This window comes from Euprymna scolopes, chromosome 36 (assembly GCF_053919585.1).
Source record: "Euprymna scolopes isolate OS-2025 chromosome 36, ASM5391958v1, whole genome shotgun sequence".
Classification (NCBI taxonomy): domain Eukaryota; kingdom Metazoa; phylum Mollusca; class Cephalopoda; order Sepiida; family Sepiolidae; genus Euprymna; species Euprymna scolopes.
In genome coordinates, this window is record NC_136517.1 from 87212495 (window position 1) to 87233788 (window position 21294).

The window sequence follows — 21294 nt, forward strand, 5'->3', positions numbered from 1 at the left end:
GGCAGAGGGATGCAACTTGCGAGAGACTAGTTAGCAAATGCGCCAGCCCAAATGTGACAACACTACTCCATAGATGGTCGAACGGTGGCCTTGTAGGGATACAGGATACTTTCAGGCGTAAGTAGCTTTCTAGCACGGTAGAGAGAGCCCACCTTCTTTGCAACAGCCTTGGCTATTCTCTTATATAACGACTATGTTACATATCTCCTATCTAATGAAATTCAAATATCAAGCAATCATCACTGTAAAATCGATAAACTTTTAAATAAAATTTTAGAATTATCATCATAACGATTTCTTTGAAGAAATTTATCCATAATCAAGGGTGAATTGAATCGAAAATTGAATAAAATAATAAAGCAAACAGCATTTTTTTCATATACAATTATTTTTATTTTTTACTAGCATGAGTGCCCGGCGTTGCCCGGGTGTTTTGAGGTGTATGCTGAGCAAAAAAAAAGAAAAAAAAAGAAAAGAAAAGGTCAATTTTTTAAACTTTGACCCCTATTATGACCCCTTAAAATGTATTGTTTATGGCTCAAATCAAGTTATTAAGTTAGATCCATGTCCAAGGAACCTATATCTAAAATTTCACGTGTTTAGACCAAAATTGTAGGAGGAGTTTGGTAGAGTTCTCAAAGGTGAAATCGGTGAACTTTGACCCCTTAATCGCCAAATTTCTGTCCGAAAACCAATCACATCGATTTTCCCAAATCTGAGTACCCTGTATATCAAATTTCGAATCTGTAGGCTTAAAATTGACAGAGTTATTGCGTAGGGAAATGTACACAGACACACACACACAGACACACACATAGCCACGTTCACTTATATATATATATATATATATATATATATATATATATATATATATATATATATATATATATATATATATATTATTTTATTTTTTAAATTTCGGCGCTTCTACACTATTGGGACGAAATTTCGGAAAATCGTACTACTGAATTTCACATGAAAACAACGGTATCTACGCATTCCTCGTATTTTTAAGATGATTATATCCAAAAAACCAACAGATTTATGGTGACCTACCACCAACATCACTGAAAATGCAGCAGAAAAGGATGAGAGTAGCCGGTCACTGCATGAGACGCAGCGAAGAGGAAGCAAGCAAGCTTGTTGGATACTAACAGATGGACACTCAAACCGTGATAGAATAAAAATTACCTACATTAACAACCTTCCACAGGACACAGGGTTGAAAAGTGTTCGGACCTGCAGACGATAAGGTAGAAAATTATTTATTAAAGAAAATTGAAAATAGAATTTGACGAAAACGATCGTAAGACATAGGAGAGTCCATTTCCGTTTTGATTTAAACAAGATGGCGACAATTTTTCACCTGCTAACACGATTAAAGTTGTTTTGTTTAATAATTCAGCAACATTCAAGTAATTTCGACTGCATAGTTTGGAAGCTACTAGGACTTGTCCTGCCTTGATAGAGTTCAAAATAGACGTCGTAGCATCGTAGGAGATGTCCTTTTCTCTTCCCTGCAACCTCTATCTCACAGAAGAGATGTTGCGAGTTTGTCTCTGATGTATCGTTATTTTCATGGAAAGTGTTCGACTGAGCTTCAGTCTATGGTCCCCCTCGCCTAACTTTCACAAGAAACACTCGTCTACAGGGTGGTCAAAAAGTCAGGTAACATTTTAAAGAAAAAAGATATTAGCAATACACGTATATTTAAGTACCATACATTGAAATATAAAATGAAACAAACATGAAATATGTTTATTTTTTTAATTGTCGTCCATTTCTCTATCAATCGCTGGAAGCGATTAACCACTGATTGTGTAATACGTGTAATCATGTAAGCTGATATCCGCGCAATCTCCTCTTCAATAAATAACTTTAAAGACGCTATTGTATCAGGCTTCTTGCCATAAACGCTATCCTTTACATAGCCCCAAAGCCAGAAATCAGGAGGGGTAAGATCCGGAGATCTGGCTGGCCATTCAACTGGGCCACGGCGACCAATCCATCGTTGTGGAAAAATTTCATCCAAGAAATAATATTAAACGAATAGAGATTATAATGGATCATATTGTTTTTTCTACCTTTAATATGTTACCTGACTTTTTGACCACCCTGTAGTTGAAAACACTATCAATAATTCCTCCCACTCTTTATCTGTGCCTAAACCTAAACGTAGATTCCATGAACAAATCTTCTTTCTTAGAACGGCACGCCTGTGGAATTGTCTTCCGTTTTCCTGCTTTCCGGCTGACTACAATATGGTTGTCTTCAAGTCTAACGTAAACAAGTTCTTGATGAGCCGTTCCATATAAGTTAACAAATTTACCGAATTTCCATTATTAATGATTACTATATTGTCCAATTTCTACTGTACACTCTTTAATCCTTATCCTCGAGTGACCTCTTGGCCTTGATAATGTGGTGATCCCTGTGTAAAAAAAAAAAAATTATTGGAATTGACAAACAAATCAGTTGAAACCATTGCTTTTTTTAATCTGAAAATTCCATTCATCGACTACAAAATCTCGACCCAATTCTGGAGAAGCGCTAAATGTTCCAATTAATTGGTAACACCTAAATACCAGATAAGCAATACCCACAAAGAATCTGCTCATATTGTAAATAAGATTAATTGATACGAAGATCATTACATTTGCCTTTGGTAACATTTATTTGTTGTATATTTGTTTGTTGACCAATTTTTCAGTTTGTTAACTATTACCAATAAACCCTCATAAACCCTATTGAAAATTTAAAAAAAAGTAATAGTTTTCATCTCAGTTACCTCCCTTCAAAATTAATGAATGCAATACATCAGGACTGCTTCCATTCAAATTACTGGAAGACATTTTTCAAATCCAATCACAACAAATACTTGTTAAAAACCATCACCCATAAATAATCAATTCATGATTTTAAATCATCTCATGGGTACTTGTTGAGAGAGAGAGAGAGAAAGAGAGAGAGAGAGAGAGAAAGAGAGAGAGAGAGAGAGAGTGTGAGAGAGAGAAAGAGAGAGAGAGAGAGAGAGAGAGAGAGAGAGAGGCGAACAAAAACAATATGACTTACTTGTCATGTCGAAAATAGTAATATATCTAAAAATTACGAAAATACATCGAGTAAAATAACTACCAGGTCCTCCGCTATAGGCTACACATGTTGGACACCATTGCGATGTAATCTAAAATATGCTTTCTGAGTTATGTCCCCTGTTTCCGCATTCTGCATTATCTACTCTCAAACATCTATGAAAAATGCAATTTTCCCTAATTTTCTGTAAAAATTACTTTTGACTATAAATAACGTTCCACTCGGTGAATTTTCATAAATTTTGTATATATCACTATAATCGACATAGCAATTAAGTAATTTTTTTTTTGCTTAAAATGACATGTGAAAAAATACCCCCCCCCAAAAAAAACAATATCTGTTCTGTCCAAAAAATAGTACAGTCATCTATACGTTAGCGATCTTGAGGATTACTTCCATTGTCGTCATCACCATCGTTGTCTTCGCCGTCATCGCCATCGTCATCATAGCGTATGAATCCAAAGTTTCTATTGTTGGTATTGGTTTCCCCGATATTTCTGTAGTCAGAATTATTTCTAGAAAGACATTGGATACTTACGGCAGGGGCTACGAAAAGTGACCAATATCTTAAATGAAAGTAGTTTCTGTGGAACGAACTGGATTTGAACGTGAAACACCCACGTCGTCAGTCCGTATTGTTAAGCACCTGACCACCGTCACTTTTCAGATAGTAAAGTAATATCGTGGGGTCTCCGTTCGCGCCAGTTGTCCATAGAAAAGAAATATTCCACAACCTACTTTTAAGCACAGTAGCAAAATAAAACAGGTGAATAATACAACGATGAAATTTCCACCAACCTTGGTGAATATAAAAAATCTGAATAATACTTTTTCAAGAAGCTATTCCCAAGCGGGGAATCGAACCCGGTCGCCGCGGTGAGAGCGCAGAGTCCTAACCACTAGACCATTTGGGAAAAACCCGAAGACGCAGGTTTGATATCTCGTCTTATAAATAGAATAAAGGTAGCATGATATACGCATTTCAGTCAGGTGCCAACCAGGTATGTGGGTGATTCTTTCAATGGAGAAGATCTCTTCAAATATACATTAAAAAAAAAAAAAAAATGGCCGATCCATTTTACAAACGTATTTATCTATTTGTGTTTGCTTTACTATACACATAGATTCAACAAAAGTTGTCAAAAAACAAATATATAACAAATAAATGTTACCAAAGGCAAGATAAATTACTCTTCTACCTATCTGGAAAAGTTTTCAGTGGTTTTATTCACTTTAAAACGTGTAATCGCTTCGAGTGTTTATCGATATATTTTAAAAAGAAAAATGGCGGCATGCTCGCTATTGAACACTGTAAGTTTGGGAAAATGAGTTCAAACAAACAAATTATACAAAATACTGTTAGAAACCCACCGAATATATGTCCGCCCAGGTCACGGTAACATATATTGAGTGAGTTTCTGACAGTATTTTGTCTATATTTTTTTGTTTAAACTCGTTTCCCCAAACTTATCGAGTTCAACAGCGCGTTTTCCCCAAACTTATCGAGTTCAACAGCGCGGATCGGTAAACAATTTATGGTTTTCGAACCGAATAAACACTTTACATTAAATAAAAACACTAAAAAATTATCCAGGTTGAAAAGTAACTTATCTTGCCTTTGGTAACATTTATTTGTTATATATTTGTTTTTTTTTTTATTTTGACAACTTTTTCGAATCTATGCGTATAGTAAAACAAACCCATCCAATTTAATAAAATAATGAGAAAACTTTACGTGTGTACGTGTTTTTTCTCGCGTTGGTGACCATCCAAAATCCCCTTCATATTAAAAAACAAAAAATAAATAAAAATATGCACGATGTAACGTAGCCGTGACGTAAAGAAAAAATATCGGGTTGGTTTTACAATCCGCAGAGATTCGAAAAAGTGGTAAAAAAAAAAAAAAATCAGATATATAATAAATAAATGTTACCAAATGCAAGATAAGCTACTCTTCTACCTAGCTGGATAGTTCTTAGTGTTTTTACTTAATGTAAAATGTTTATTCGGCTCGAAAAACAAGTAATGTCAACCGATCATGAACACAAGAGAATGTGGGTGATGCAATAAATCGAGAAGATCTATTCAAATTAAAGATGGCCGATTCAATTCAGTAGTAGCGTAAAATAACAATTAACAATAAAAGACAAGAGGATACTTCGGCAAGAATAACCATCATAACTAGCGGGACATGTGGAAATTCCACAGCGGCATCTTTCATATGTAATATATTACTACTCGGCATTTTGTGGATGGTCAGCATAGAATGGAGACCCCGCAATATTATTAGTATCCATTTTGTCAAAACTGTAAAAGTATTTATCGAAGTAATCTGGTTAATGTAGTGTCAGAATATATCTGGTTATTACGGTTTATCTCCGATATCCTTACAGGAATCTTTATCTGAGAGTACGTCTCTCAAGCTCCTTGGCCTAACGTTCACAGGAAACATGAGCTGGAACAATTACATCGAGAGCATTGCCAGGGCCGCTGCGAGGAAGGTGGGCTCTCTCTACCGTGCTAGAAAACTTCTAACACCCGAAAGTATCCTGTACCTCTACAAGGCCACTATTCGCCCATGTATGGAGTATTGCTGTCATATTTGGGCTGGTGCATCGGCTACTAGTCTCTCGCTCCTTGACAGGGTTCAAAAGAGAGTCGCAAATCTGATAGGCCCTAAACTGGCATCTAAGCTTCAGCCTCTGTCCCATCGTCGAAACATTGCATCCCTCTGCCTGTTCTACAAGTATTATAATGGTGAATGCTCTGATGAACTGCAAGCACTTGTGCCCCCACGACGTAAACACCCTCGAGAGACCCGACAAGCTGCAAAATCCCACCCCCACACTGTAGAGATCCCTAGATGTAAAAGATCTTTCTACTCCAGTAGTTTCTTCCCCAGAACCGCTAGACTTTGGAATTCCATTCCAGGTCCCTGCTTCCTCAACTGTACTGACATGCATAAGTTCAAGTGCAACGTGAACGAACATCTTGCTACCCAAATCCCTACATAGTACCCCAGTAGATGTTTCCCCCTACACCAAAGTGGCAATGTGCCTTGTTTGGGGTGAAAATGTAATAAAAAAAAAAAAGAAATAAAAAAAAATGACATATTTGCATTGTACAGACGCCAGGCACGAACGGGAACCCCACGATATCATTGCACCATCTTTAGACAGAACATATACTACCCTTGGATCCTAGCCAGAAGACCAAGAAGATATATTTTTAGTTTCACGTACGGCCCAAAACGACATTATTTAATTATTTTTTTTGACATTGCGTCTCAAGTGATCAGGAAATTTTATTTATTAAAAAGGAGGATAGGTGATAACGTACTACGAATATTTGATTAGTGTCTCTATATATCAGTTTAATGTTTGTAATATGTTATCATCTTCTATCCTCTTTTTTAATAAATAGGATCTCCCGATCGAATAATTTATAATCTGAAAACTGTGACACACGTACGTACGAACGTTAAAGGTACTACGGTATTAATATATAGATATTACAGTAATGAATAAAAAACACTCGACTAGCTACAACCACTCACCCACTCTCTATCTGTGCCTAAATCTAAACACAGATTTCATGAACAAAGCTTCTTTTCTAGAATTCTCCGCCTGTGGAAAACTGTTTGCTGACCTGCTTCCCGGCCGGCTACAATACCGTAGCTTTCAAGTCTAATCTAAACAAGTTCTTGTTGAATCACCCTCTTAAATAATCAAATTCTACCCAACTTGCATCATTAACGGTTACTACACTACCGCCTTACATTCACTTACCCTTATCCTCCAGTGGCCATCGGGCCTTGATAAGTGGTGACTCCTTTATATATATATATATATATATATATATATATATATATATATATATATATATATATATATATATATATATATATATAAGCGTTCCAGTAGGTTCAATGAATCATAAAATCTTTCCTAACAGATATTTTGAAACATGGAATCGTCCAAACTAAAATACACAGTTTTCATCCTTGGTCTCGGATAAAAATGTAGTATCTGTTCTATCCAAGGATAATACACTAATATTGTGGGCCTCCATTCGCACAGATGTCCATCCGATGCCAGCGTTCAGTCTCGAAAGACAAAGGATACCCCCTGTAGGGGTAGCTGCACGTGTAATTGTGAGGCAAGGGTTGCGCAATCTCTAACCACACCTGAATCGGCACTGTTTGAGTCCAGTGGCAAGGAAAAGTCCAGGACGACTAAACACAATGCCAAGATAAGCAGAGAGCGCGTACAGCACCTGGAAGTCCCAAATGGTCACCCATTTAGTACTGCCCAGGTTCAACGTTGCTTAACTTCAGTGATCCAGCGGGAACTGGTGTGTCAACGTGATCATGCCGTCAGACGTCCATAGAAGGGAAATATCTCACAAAATTTTTCTTTTTAACACGGGAACAATGAAAAATATCACCGTGGAATTTTTGCGGGTAAATATTTTCAAATTAAGTATGTAAATTATTTTAAAATGTATTTCCCAAGCGGGGAATCGAACCCCGGCCGCCGCGGTGAGAGCGCGGAATCCTAACCACTAGACCACTTGGGAATAACTGATGACGCGTCTATATAAATTGAATCTTATAAACAGAATAGGCGTTTTATTTCAACAGCATTGTTTGTCAGGCGCCAACCTGGTATGTGGGTGAGGCTATCAATGGAGAAGATCTTTTCAAATAAAAAGAAAATGGCCGATTCTTTTTACAAAAGTATTAATCTATTTTAATAGAATTATGAGAACAATTCACGTGTTTTTCTCTTTGAAATAACTAATATCTACACATTGAATTATTGATGTTTAAGTTAAAATCAAATAAGAAACGCAATATAAAACGAAATTAGAAAAAAATCACGCCACCACCACCACCACCACCACCACCACCACCACCATCATCATCATCATCATCATCATCATCATCATCATCATCATCATCATTGATTCAATGAACAAAAGCTTCTTTCCCAGAACTGCCAGCGCTGTGGAACACTGTTCCGCTGTCCTGCTTCCCGATTGAATACAACATGGTGGCGTTCAAATCCAATCTAAACAAATTCTTGTTGAGCCATCGCCGTAAATAATCAAATTCTACCCAATTTACACAATTAACGATTACGACACTATCACTTTACATTCATTTACCCTCATCCTCGAGTTGCCTTCGGGCCTTGATAAGTGGTGACTCCCAATTAAAAGAAATGAACAAGGTGTCATTTAACAGCATAAACATATGAAAAGTGCAGCTGTTTAAAAAAAAAAATGACAAATTAAACGAACTATATGCACTTGTTTTATTATTAAATATAGTGAAAGTCCTGTGGCCTGCCCTTAAAGTTATCATGGACCACTGGTGGTCCGTGGACCACCAGTAGGGAACCACTGCTCTACAGTATTGTAACGTTACACGTTTACACATGGGACCTAACAAGTTGGAACATAGTGTGTCGCAAGGAACATAGGACAAGTAATAACCCAATTCTTTTTTTTTTTAAAGAAGTCTTTTGTCCTCCATCCTAACCAAGTGTCCAGCCCAGCGCATCTGATTTTGAATGATTTTCATTTCAATACTATTACTATTTGATCGTTCAAGAACTACAGTTTCAGGCGTTAGAGTCCTCCAGTTAATATTAAGTATTCTCTGAATACAACTTTGGTGAAACCTTTCCAATAACCTTTTTTTTTTTACATAGGCATCACCACATTATCAAGGCCAAGAGGCCACTCAAGGATAAGGGTTAAAGAGTGTACAGTAGAAATTGGACAATATAGTAATCATTAGTAATGAAAATTTGGTAAATTTGATAACTTATATGGAACGGCTCATCAAGAACTTATTTACGTTAGACTTGAAGACAACCATATTGTAGTCAGCCGGAAAGCAGGAAAACGGAAAACAATTCCACAGGCGTGCAGTTCTAAGAAAGAAGCTTTGTTCATGGAATCTACGTTTAGATTTAGGCACAGATAAAGAGTGGAGGGGGGAATTATTGATAGTGTTTACAGCTAGACGAGTGTTTCTTGTGAAAGTTTGGCGAGGGGGGGACCATAGATTGAAGCTCAGTCGAACACTTTCCAATAACTTAAGGTGCCTTCTATATGTTGTCCAAATCTCTGACCCATATAGCAACATAGTGATAACGCATGCTTCGTAAACACTTAGCTTTGTTTTTGATATGATTCCCCGATCTGAACACACACAGTTCTCCAGTTTACCAAAAGCAGAACTGACTTTGGCTATTCTGTGATTTATCTCAGCATCAATCGTACAGTCCTTACTCAACGTATTACCCAGATAAACAAAATTGTCCGTGACCTTTGACTTCTTACCATCAACCAAGATGTTTGGTTCAATATATGGCATTCCTGTAAGAAGGGAATACATAACAAATGTTTTCATGATGCTGATGGTAAGTCCAAAAGCTTTACAAACCTCTCATAACTTGTATGTAATCATCTGTGTGTCTGTTTCTTAATGTGAAACAAACTCCTGTCAAGAAGTAGAAATCATCACACACACACACACACACACACACACACACACACACACACACACACACACACACACACACACACACACACACACACACACACACACACACACACACACACACACACACACACACACACACACACACACACACACACACACGTGTGTATATATATATATATATATATAGTGGAAATGGTAATTAATAAAAACTGAAGAAAGTGCTCAATACCGTTGTAGAGCAAATATGCGTTTTATTTTTTATTACGGTATCTTTCTGTTAAGTTACATTATTGTTTCAGCTACTTAGCCGTTTTATTTTTTGCCGTCTGTAGCTTCCTCAGACTTTTACAGAAATCATCCCAAAATAGCGAACATTTCTGTATATGTATGTATATATATATATATATATATATATATATATATATATATATATAGTGCAAAATTTTGTTGAAAATTCAAAGACTCACGTTTTCTTTTTATAACCTTCGTATATTTCCTGGATTTTTTCCATTACAGCTGTTTCATTGATGAGTTGGCAATGTTACGATTTATTTTTCCATAAAAATATCCTGTCCCCACCAACTTCTTCAGATGCTTATCCATTAGATTTAACACAGAATTAATAAAACATGTTAAAAAAAAACAAACACTTTAACAAGAGTTAAAAACGTATTTAATTTTCAAAAACAAAACACAAATTAAGTGGATTGTCCTTAATCCGCGAAGTTTCGAAAGAAATACTTTCCTTCTCATCAGTGGGTAGGAATTAGCAAAATGCAGAATCGAATTTTGCATACAAAAGTATTTGATGAAACTGCAAGTGAGTCATAGAGCTTACTTGATAAAAGTTTTAAAAAATTTGTGAGGCACAGGTAATGAGGGGGGGGGGTGATTTCACGTGAATGGATGGTCGAGTGAAGAATAGAAGATCCAATGACGGTAAGATCTCTCAAAAATTGGTAAAAGTCCGACATCCAGAAGTAAAGATTCAAAGGCATCCCGTTACTGGAAGATATTTCGATATCACCCGAAAGGCAGAATTCCGTGAAATAATTTACAAATGAGTACAAAGAAAAAAGAGTTCAAAATATTATTATTAAAAGAAAGACCAATTGTGCGGATAATTAAAAAATGGAGAGATTTTAAAACGCTACTGCCGTGGACAAATTTGAAAAATACGAATAAAGAAATAGAAACGATGAGCGATGATTAAGTTATTTTTTAGAATAGAAAAGACAATGTCACAATGACCCAGACAAAATAACGTTGAAGAGGTGGAAGAATCATAAAATGTTTCCTGGCAGATGTTTTGAAAAATGGAATCGTTCGAACTAAAGTCAAGCTAAAAAACACAATCTTCATTCTTGGTCTAGGATCAAAATGTAGCATCTGTTCTATCCAGTAATATCGTGGGCTCTCCATTCGCGAATACGTCCAAAAAATGCAAATATCTCACACACTTTTTTTTTTAACACGATAGCAGTGAAGTATACCACTGTGGAATTTCCACTGGTACATATTTTAAAATTAAGTATGTAAATCATTTAAAAACGTATTTCCCAAGCGGGGAATCGAACCCCGGCCGCCGCGGTGAGAGCGCGGAATCCTAACCACTAGACCACTTGGGAATAACTGATAAAGCGTTAATATAAATTCTAAGTTATAAATAAAATAAGTTGAGCATAGCACGCACGTTTATTTCAACGGGATTGTTAGTCAGGCGCCAACCTGGTATGTGGGCGATTCTATCAATGGAGAAGATCTTTTCAAATAAAAAGATGGCCGATTCATGTTACAAAAGTTAGTCTATTTTAATAAAATTATTAGAAAACTTCACGTGTGTTTCTGTCGTTGGTGATTATTCAGAATCCCCTTCATATTAAAAAAACAAAAACAAAAAAAAAACAAAACAAAATTAAATAAAAATATGGGGTTTGTATTACTATACACATAGATTTGAAAAAGTGGTAAAAAATCACATATATAACCAATAAATGTTATCAAAGGCAAGATAAGTTACTCTTCTACCTATCTGGAAAGTTTTTTTTTTTAGTGCTTTTACTTTAAAACGTGTAATCGCTTCGAAAATCATACAATGTTTATCGATATATTTTAAAAAGAAAAATGTCGTCATGCTCGCTATTGAACTCGATAAGTTTGGGAAAATGCGTTAAAACAAACAAATTATACAAAATACTGTTAGACCGAATATATGTCCGCCTATGTCATGGTAACATATATTGAGCGAGTTTCTAACAGTATTTTGTATAATTTTTTTGTTTAAACCCGTTTTCCCAAACAAGCATGCCGTCATTTGCATTTTTCAAATACATCGGTAAACACTGTATGTTTTTATAGCCGAATAAACACTTTATCTATATATCTATAAAAGTGAACGTGTCTGTCTGTCTGTCTGTCTGTGTGTCTGTGTGTCTGTCTGTCTGTGTACATTTCCCTACGCAATAACTCTGTCATTTTTTAGTCTATAGACTCGAAATTTGAAATACTGGGTACTGAGATTTGGGAAAATCGATGTGACGGGTGTCAGCCAGAAATTTGGCTGTTAAGGGGTCAAATTTCAACGATTTGACCTTTAAGAACTCTACCAAACTCCTCCGACAATTTTGGGCTGGACACTTGAAATTTTAGATATAGGTTCCTTGAACATGGATCTAACTTAATAAAGTGATTTGAGCCCGAAACAATAAATTTTAAGGGGTCATAATAGGGGTCAAAGTTTTAAAAAATTAACCATTTTTTTTTGTTTTTTTGCTTTTTTTGCACAGCATACACCTCCAAACACCCGAGCAACGCCGGGCACCCCTGCTAGTATTAAATAAAAACGCTAAAAATTATCCAGTTTAGTAGAAAAGTAACGGCGCTTATAGTTTAGTCAAGACATTAAAAAATGAACATATTGAAAAAAGATATATTGTACGTACTCCTTATAGTTTGAAGTTCTCTGAAAAAAAAATTTCGGGTTTGTATTACTGTACACATAGATTAAAAAAAGTTGTCAAAAAACAAATATATAACAAATAAATGTTATCAAAGGCAAGAAAAGTTACTTTTCTACCTAACTGGATATATTTTTCGTGTTTTTATTCAATGTAACATGTTTATTCAGCTCGAAAAGCATACAGTGTTTACCGATGTATTGGAAAATTCAAAATGGCGCCCGACACTCTCTTTAAGATGGTAAGTTTGGGAAAAGATGTTATAAATAATAAACTAGATGAAATACTATTTAAAAAACACCGAATATATGTCAACTTATGTCACGGTAACATATAATGAGCGAATTTCTAACCGTATTTTGTCTAGTTTATTATTTATAACATCTTTTCCTGAACTTACCGTGTTAAAGAGAGTGTCGGGCGGGCGCCATTTTGAATTTTCCAATACATCGGTAAACACTGTATGCTTTTCGAGCTGAATAAACATGTTACATTGAATAAAAACACGAAAAATATATCCAGTTAGGTAGAAAAGTAACTTTTCTTGCCTTTGATAACATTTATTTGTTATATATTTGTTTTTTTGACAACTTTTTCGAATCTATGTGTACAGTAATACAAACCCAAAATTTCACATAATTTCATCAAGCAGTTTTTATTTTACAGCGAAAAAAAATTTGTTATGATACCGAGCAAAAGGTTCGAAAAAAAAAAAAAAAAAAAGCTAATAATAAAGATGGGGAGGGAGTGTCGGCGCTTTAACGGAAATTATCTCCCCTTGGCATGTTCAACAAATTTCGTAATGGCTGACTTCAACGCGCTCTCATAAAAACGTGTTTTTCTGCTGTAAAATAAAAACAACTCGATCAAATTAAATGAAATTTTTTTTCGGAGATCTTCAGTCCAAAACAGATACGTACAATATAACCTTTTTCTTTTTTTTTTTTTTTTTCGATATTTTCATTTTTTAATGTCTTGACTAAACTGTACAAGTACCAAAGTAACTTATCTTGCCTTTGATAACATTTATTTGTTATATATTTGCTTTTTTTGACAACTTTTTCGAATCTATGTGTTTAGTAATACAAACCCAAAATCTGTATAATGAATGTACCTGTGGCGTAAGGAAAATATCATATTCCAAAAGTCACATAAATTGATCAAGTAGTTTTATTTTTATGAAGAAAATTATTTTTAAGCGAAATCGAGTTTTCCAACGTCGCCATGTCATATATGTATTTAAAAAATGTCGCAAGTTTGAATTATTTGGAGTTAATTTCCTTGTTTTCAAGATGGCGTCGCGATATCGTCGCTGTTCGCCTAGCCACTGAATTTGATTTTCTTATTTTAAAATAAAACTACTTAATCAATACACGGCACAATCACGTTAACACACCGATTCTCGCCGGATCACCGAAGTTAAGCAACGTTGGACCTGGTCAGTACTAAATGGATGACCATTTGGGACTTCCAGGTGCTATATGTGCTCTCCGTTAATCTCGGCATTGTTTCCAGTCGTTCTGGACTTCTCCTTGCCACCGGACTCAAGCAGTGTCGATTCGTGGTTAGTGATTGCGCAACCCCTGCCTCACAATTACTCGCGCAGCTGCCCCTACAGGGGGTATCCTTTGTCTTTCGAGACTGAACGGAGGCATCGTAATCAATTTACGTGTACCACGAGTATATACATGATACAGAATTTTCTTTATTTTTTTGTTTTTTAATATAGGATTTTTTTTGAACAGTGAACAAGCCCAACCACCTCTAGAAAACAACTTTGTTGAGGTAGGTAGGGTCTGGTAGACCAACACAAAACCTAGCTTTAGAAAGTTGTTTGTTTTCTAGAGGTGGTTGGGGTTGGGCGTGCTGAGAACGAATATTGCATTTAAATTTGGGGCTGGCAAGTAGTGTTTACGATACTGAAAACACACGTTTCGCATATTGCATGTAGTTATGTAACGCACCGCCGCAGCGCCGCACCGGCCATCTTGTATCTTATTACGCGGAAGAAATTCTTAGCATGGATGGCGGGGGGGGGGGGGGGAGAAATGTATTTTTAATTAAACTTCTGTTGCAATGATTAATCGACTGCTTTTTTTTTTTTTTAACTTGTTTTCCACCTGAACACTTTCGTTTAAACTGACGACTTTTGTAGGCTTTACTATGCTGAAAACGAATATCGCATTTAAATTTCCGCAAATAAGTAGTTTTTCGGATATCAAACAATGTAATTCTTTATGTTAAAAGTGATGGCCATCGTTGTACGCACAAATGCGCATATTTAAATGTGATATTCGTTTTCAGCACCACCGAAAACCGATAAAAGTTGGCATTTTAAAGTTATTTTGGAGAGTTGGAAAGAAACTTCACATTGATCAAAATTACTTTTAACTATAAATAATTTTCTACGCGTCGAATTTTCGTAATTTTTGAATTAAGTCAATTAAGTCCGCAATATTATTTTTACTTAAAACATTTTTTAATCGATCTTTCGGACTCTATCGCACACAACAATCATCAAACTTTTTTTTTCTGTGGAGAGATACGAATTCGACCACTTCCTGTAAAGTATGACGGAGCAATGGCTCGAATGAATTAATATGCACGATTGCTATAATTAAGAAGTTATGAAACTGCTTATCCTTGTTAGTTAACAATAAAATATATAAATCTTAAATATTTAAAAAAAATAAAAATAAAAAACAAATTTCCCAAGCGGGGAATCGAACCCCGGCCGTCGCGGTGAGAGCGCGAAATCCTAACCACTAGACCACTTGGGAAACGCTGAGAGATAACTGAAAAATATATTATTTGTTCTAGTGATGTCAGCTGTGTTTGCACGAGTTTCTCTTTGCCCTTTTCTTTTTCACACGAGTGAAGTAAATTGTCGAGTAAGACGCAATTCCCTACGGATGCACAGAAGTGCTATAATTTACGTATTTATTTATGTATTTATTATTATACAAATGATTATTTCAACGAGTGGTGATTTATATCCGACTGATTCAGCGCAAATCCATTAAAAATGGACATTTTGTCCTGACTGACAATTTAACTGTACTTTTTTTTTTTATGTGTGCCAGTTTTTTTTCTTTTTTTTTCTTTGATTTAAATAACCTTGAACTAGAAATTATCAAAATTAAACGAAACAATTTTTTTTTAATAGTTTTTGGTTCTTTAGAATACAACCTAAAACAACTACAGAGAAATCTTTATGATTTACAAACCAGTCACGGAACGAAAAATGTCATATTCCAAAAATCACCTAAATTGATCAAGTCGTTTTTTTTTTTTTTTTTTTTTTATATCTTTAAACGCTTTAAAGTGAAATTATAAAATCGTTAGCATTACAAAGTTGATCTCGTAAGTTTGAAGAATTGCGGACTTATTTGCCCTTATTTAAAAAAAAAGTTTTCTAGATGACGACGCGAGGTCGCGAGACTGTTCCTATTTGCTTACTCATAAAATTTGATTTAATTAGCTAAAAATATAACTACTTGATAAATAAACTTGATTTTTGGAACATGACATTTTGTTTCCGTGGAGAGTACGCACGCACGTCGCACATCAGGCAGATATATATATATATATATATATATATATATATATATATATATATATATATATATATATATATATATATATATATATATATATTAATTAAGTTGAATTTTTAATAAGAACTCCAACTCATATTTCCCTGTTGATTAACCTTTGATCCATTCCGTGTTAAGAGTGACTTTAATATTTATTTTTTACAATTATTAAATTTATCTTCCTTTTTTTTTTTTTTTCAAATTTAATTTTTAAAGAGACTATAAAAATCCCTAACCCTAAACTAGCCGAGTGTCGTCTGCTTGTTTACATTTTTTTTTCTATCGTAAACTGATTAGTGATTCACTCCGTAAATCGCATTTAGAAACATTATTGAAAGAAAACCGAACTATTTATTTTTTTAACCTTAATCCTAAGATTATCTGACTTTAAGTTTTAAGTCTAGTTCGATAAAATTCAGTTTGGTTCGGTTCAAATTCTGTAGAAGCACTACAGTAAAAAAAAAAAAAAAAAAAAATTAATCTACATTTTCAACAAAGTCTAATACGTATAAAATGGCAATACAAAGATCTGGGGCATTTTTTTTTGTTACTGTTGGCTGGATTCCTACAACTGCATTTTGTTTTATTTTCTATTTTTGGGCGATTATCGAGACTCCAAAGATGTGACCCTCTAATGTCGGTCATTTTTCATGTTCTCCCGTAATATTCGGCACTACTTGTTTTTCGAACTAAATAAACGTTTTAAAATAAGTTTAAAATAAACACAATTTAAACTGATAGGTAGAAGGAAGAGCCAGTCACTTATTTTGGTATTTTTTTACGACCTGCCCCAGCGTAGTATAAACACCCTCCAACCACCCCATGTTAAGAACGGCTTTCGGAATACCTCCAAACCACCCCATGTTAAGAACGGCTTTCGAGGTTGTAAGGTGTCTATTCCGAAAACCGTTCTTAACATGGGGTGGTTGGGGAAGTGTTTATTCCGAAAGCCGTTCTTAACATGGGGGTGGTTGAAGGTGTTTATTTACGCTGGGGCAGGTCGTAAAAATTTACCCTTATTTTGCCGGTATTCATTTGTTATTTATTTATTTATTTGTTTATTTTACTATTTTTTCGTTTTGTTGTCTATAGTAAAAAATACACAACGTCCACTATTCGATTATTAAAAAAAGAGATTCGATTTTTATTAATACTAAAAAGTGTTGATATGCCGTGAAGGAGGTCTAATTGGTATTGCTGCTACTACTACTAGTGCTGCTGCTGCTGCTGCTGCAGCTATTGCTGACGTAACTTAATACTACGACATTTTTTTTTTACTTGAAATTAAGACTCGGCCTGTCTTTATAGTTACTAAGTCTAACGTTTTTAGAACTTTCTTGTAAGTTTATCTGGCTCCATCTTACTACTACTACTACTACTACTACTATGACAAGTGCGAGTTCCACGACTTAACATGTGCAACTACTTCAAGTCTTGCTTTAACGCCTCTCAGTGCTACTACGATCAACGCCAAATATGTTCTGGCATTTCCTGACTGGTTCATAAGTCACAGTACTTATCTGAAGAAGTATGTGCTTGTGTAGATTAGTAATGTTTTAAATCAACGCATTTTAGGTGAAAACATTATTACGTACTTATGTGCCATGTCGAAATTAGTATAAATTCCAACGATTACGAAAAATGATCCAGTAGAAGATGTGCTAGCACCGCTGGCGCCGCTAGAGTGCTAGATGTATTAAAAAAAAAAAAAAAAAAAAAAAAACCCTGTTCTGTCATTTTGTGTTGAAACATGGCGAACCCTTAATTTAAGTCAATGTAAGTCGGTTAAAATCAAGGGAGATAAGTCAGTTTGTCATACAGAATTGGTCGCACAGCTCTTCCACATTCAAACTCGATAATTCAATAAATTCTCTCAAGAAGTAAATACCCCCCTCACGAGAACTGTGACATCAAGGTCGGAAAATGAGATTGAGAAGTCAGCGCCCCCGAGGATGACGGCACTCTGACCTGCAAAAAAAAAGTGCCTAGGCAGCCCCGTCGGCATTCCCAGGTAAAAGCACCTCAGGCGAAGAAAAAGCCTGGGTGGGGGTGAACCACAGAACCAGCATTACACTGCAATCAACAGGGACCTGATAATAACAGGAATGACGTAATCTCTGATGATTTTTGGGACTGAGGACTGCGTGAGGAGTCGAGTTTGATCTCACCGGAAGTCATCAATTGCTGTCAGCCTTACGGCGAACGACACAACGGCGGTATATGAACGCATAAGGATAGCGGAGGCTCGAAGAGGTATATGGCGGTATCTGGGTTGATATAGGGGAGGGGGGGTAAACAGTGTATATTTTGATATTGCTATTCTCTTTACGTGACTTCTAAAACTGTGCCTATTGTTATTTTGCTATTGTGCTCGCTTGGTTGTTTGCATTTGTCATCGTGCACATTGGATGACATATATATATATATATATATATATATATATATATATATATATATATATATATATATATATATATATATATACATACATTTATTTATTTACCAGTGGTGAAAAAAAAACGGACTAGAGTGCTCAATTAGCAGTATCAGAATTTTTGTAGGAATTTTTGACACCCCTAACACGAAACTGCGAATACAATATAAAAATCTCGTAATTTCTCTGTTAAAAGTGGGTTATTTATTTTCTTTATGGATTATACTTCCAAAATAAACTATTACAGTTGTTTTAAAAGTAATAAAAATATTTTTATTTTTTTTTTAAAACAGTAATGAATTTTCCGAACTCAATATTTTTCAATTTTTAAACTCAATATTTTTAAATTTTTAAATTTTAAAAATCTATCAAAATTTTTCTATTGATTCTATTTTTACGATATTTTCAGGGTCAATGTGAAATTTTATGTTCTTTCCAATAAACCGAATATAATATTTTAGACAAATGTTTTTTTTAAATTCACGCCCCCCCATTTTCACGCCCCCCCATTTTCACGCCCCCCCATTTTGAAATGTCTATTAAAAAGTAAATAATTAATTTATGTTTAATAGGTTTATATATCACAAATTGAAGAGAAAAGGTCAATAAATAATATATTCAAATTTAAAACAAAAAAAAAAAATCAGTTTTTTAGAAATTTACCTGTAAAGTCCGAAGTTTAAAACCTTATTTTATAAGAACACATTTTTTCTTTTTGTCTTTTTTTTTTTTTTTTTTTTAATGAAACCTTGGTCCTTGCTCCTTTAATTGAAAAAAAAATTAGGGCTTGAATTACATTTTTCGAGGAGTTATAAGCTTAGAAAGATAGGGGGTCGAATAATTTACGCCTCTCATTTTGAAATGTCTATTAAAAAGTAAATAATTAATTTATGTTTAATAGGTTTATATATCACAAATTGAAGAGAAAAGGTCAATAAATAATATATTCAAATTTAAAACAAAAAAAAATCAGTTTTTTAGAAATTTACCTGTAAAGTCCGAAGTTTAAAACCTTTTTAAAAAAAAAAAACACATTGTTTTGTTTTTTTTGTTTTTTTAAATAAAACCTTGGTCCTTACTCCTTTAATTGAAAAAAAAAATTAGGGCTTGAATTACATTTTTCGAGGAGTTATAAGCTTGGAAAGATGGGGTGGAATTATTCACTATTTTCACGAAATTTCTGACACTGCTAGTGCTCAATGTGTAGCCAGAGCAGTATATAGGAAATTTATTACTGTGAGTCCAGAATGAGTTTACATATTGTTTCAGCTGGGGGAAAATCCTCAAAAAGAAGAGCTAGTCGGATATTTCCTCTTCTTTTTGAGGATTTTCCCCTAGCTGAAACAATATGTAAACTCATTCTGGACTCACAGTAATAAACTTCATATATATATATATATATATATATATATATATATATATATATATATATATATATATATATATATATATATATAATATATGTATATATATATATATATATATATATATATATATATATATATATAGAGAGAGAGAGAGAGAGAGAGAGAGACTTATATGTAATATACTGAGTTCGTGTAATTCAGTAAATTTTCATATACCAATAGGTTTTAAGCCAAAAAAAAGGTAGGTGACTTAAGGACTAAGCTACAAAATTATCACATTTCCTAATTGAGCATTAATATACTGTGTGTGCAAAATCAAGACTTCAAGACAAGGTGTTGATGGCAACAAAAAGTGTATTTCATTTTATGTTACAATTGTTTCAATGTCCAGTTCGACAATTTCAAGCATTATATCGTTTGAAAATTTTCAAAAACCAGCATTTCTTCAGACTTTATGAATAAACACACTTTTGGCAATGTACCATTTTTTGAATAGAAAGAAAAAAGAGGGGGGAATCACTAACGGGAGAAACATGTGAGAAACATTTACCTTGGTTTTGGTTACGGAAAAACCTAAACAACAATAACACCACCACCACCACCACCACCAACAACAACAACCCGAAAAACATCACCATCGCAAACATTAATTAATAAGAAACGAATTATCTCTGTTCATTTTATTTATTTTTTTACATGGAAGTCACCACTTATCAAGGCCCGGAGGCCACTCGAGGATAAGGATTATTGCGTGTACAGTAATCAATGGGACAATATCGTAGTAATCGTTAGTAATGGATATCTGATAAAGCGTATTACTTAAGGGAGCGGCTTATCAGGAATTTGTTTATGTTGGACTTGAAGACATCCTAGTTGTAGTCAGGTGGGAAACAGGCAAACGGAACAGAGTTCCACAGGCGTGTACTTCTAAGAGAGAAGCTTTGTTCATGGAATCTACGTTTTGATTTAGGCACAGATAAAGACTGGGGAAAATTACTGACAGTGTTTTCAGCTAGACGGGTGTTTTTCGTGAAAGATCGGCGAGGGGGACAAAAGATTGGAGCTCAGACAAGCACTTGCCATGGAAATAATGATAAAACAAAGACAGGCTCGCAACGACTCTTCTGTGGGAGAGAGGTTGCAGGGAAGAGAAAAGGGCATCCCCCACTAGGCTACGAAGTTTATTTTGTACTCTAGTCGCTTTTTATCAGTTAAAAATCATTAAAACTATTTCCTCTCCAAAAAATTTTCAAAACAAACAACAAAAACATGGCTGTCTGTTTACGGTTTCAAATTGGCTATTTGATTTTATAATTAAACAAAAAAAGTT

General features: G+C 34.6%; 3 non-coding genes across 3 annotated transcripts; all 3 read right to left on the reverse strand.

The window, feature by feature from the left end:
* Positions 1-7599: 7599 nt before the first annotated feature.
* On the reverse strand, positions 7600-7671 carry Trnae-cuc (transfer RNA glutamic acid (anticodon CUC)). Its single transcript has one exon. It is a non-coding gene; the product is annotated as a tRNA-Glu (tRNA).
* Positions 7672-11166: 3495 nt separating this feature from the next.
* Positions 11167-11238, reverse strand: Trnae-cuc (transfer RNA glutamic acid (anticodon CUC)). The gene has a single exon. It is a non-coding gene; the product is annotated as a tRNA-Glu (tRNA).
* Positions 11239-15275: 4037 nt separating this feature from the next.
* Positions 15276-15347, reverse strand: Trnae-cuc (transfer RNA glutamic acid (anticodon CUC)). Its single transcript has one exon. It is a non-coding gene; the product is annotated as a tRNA-Glu (tRNA).
* Between the last annotated feature and the right edge of the window lie 5947 nt (positions 15348-21294).